This window comes from Mustela nigripes, unplaced genomic scaffold (assembly GCF_022355385.1).
Source record: "Mustela nigripes isolate SB6536 unplaced genomic scaffold, MUSNIG.SB6536 HiC_scaffold_20010, whole genome shotgun sequence".
Taxonomy (NCBI): Eukaryota; Metazoa; Chordata; class Mammalia; order Carnivora; family Mustelidae; genus Mustela; species Mustela nigripes.
In genome coordinates this window covers 1-622 of record NW_026759412.1, presented here as the reverse complement: position 1 = coordinate 622, position 622 = coordinate 1, and the positions used below count along the sequence as shown (strand labels likewise).

Here is a 622-nt window from a genome sequence, read left to right as displayed (position 1 = left end):
TGGGGCGTGGCGCCCGCTTGGGCGAGCTGAGCTGAGCTGCGGGGTGGGTGGGTGTGTGGTCGGGCGGCGGCAGGGCCGGAAGGGAAGCGGGGTGCTGAGGGTCCTGAAGAGAAAAGGGGCACGGAGAGCGTGTGTCGGGCCAGGGGCCAGGGTCCTTGGGGAGTGGGTAGAATTTGAGCCCAGGGGGAGCCAAGTGGAGAGGAAGGGAAGGGGCGTCGGGGCAGAGGCAGGGGCGGGACTTCGCGGAAGGAGCGGAGCTGGCTGAGGCCAGCGGGCTCGAGCCTGGGAGAGAGGAAGCCGGGAGCGCGCGCGGGCGCGGGCGCGGGCGCTCGTGCCATTATGCGCGCTGTAGCCGCTGGGCCAAAAGGGGACGCCGGCGTGCTGCATGGGCCGGGAATCGAACCCGGGCCTCCCGCGTGGCAGGCGAGAATTCTACCACTGAACCACCCATGCGCCGATGGTGGTGCTCAACCGACGGCTCCAAACACCGGTCCAGTCCAGAGCCAGAACCGGAGCCGGAGCCGGAGCCGGAGCCAAGCCGGGACCAGGGCCAGGGCCAGGGCCGGGGCCGGGGGCAGGACCAGGGCCAGCGCCTGCGCCTGCGCCAGCGCCCGTCGCGTGA

General features: G+C 72.3%; 1 non-coding gene across 1 annotated transcript; it reads right to left on the bottom strand.

The window, feature by feature from the left end:
* Nucleotides 1-382: 382 nt before the first annotated feature.
* On the bottom strand, nt 383-453 carry TRNAG-GCC (transfer RNA glycine (anticodon GCC)). Its single transcript has one exon. It is a non-coding gene; the product is annotated as a tRNA-Gly (tRNA).
* Between the last annotated feature and the right edge of the window lie 169 nt (nt 454-622).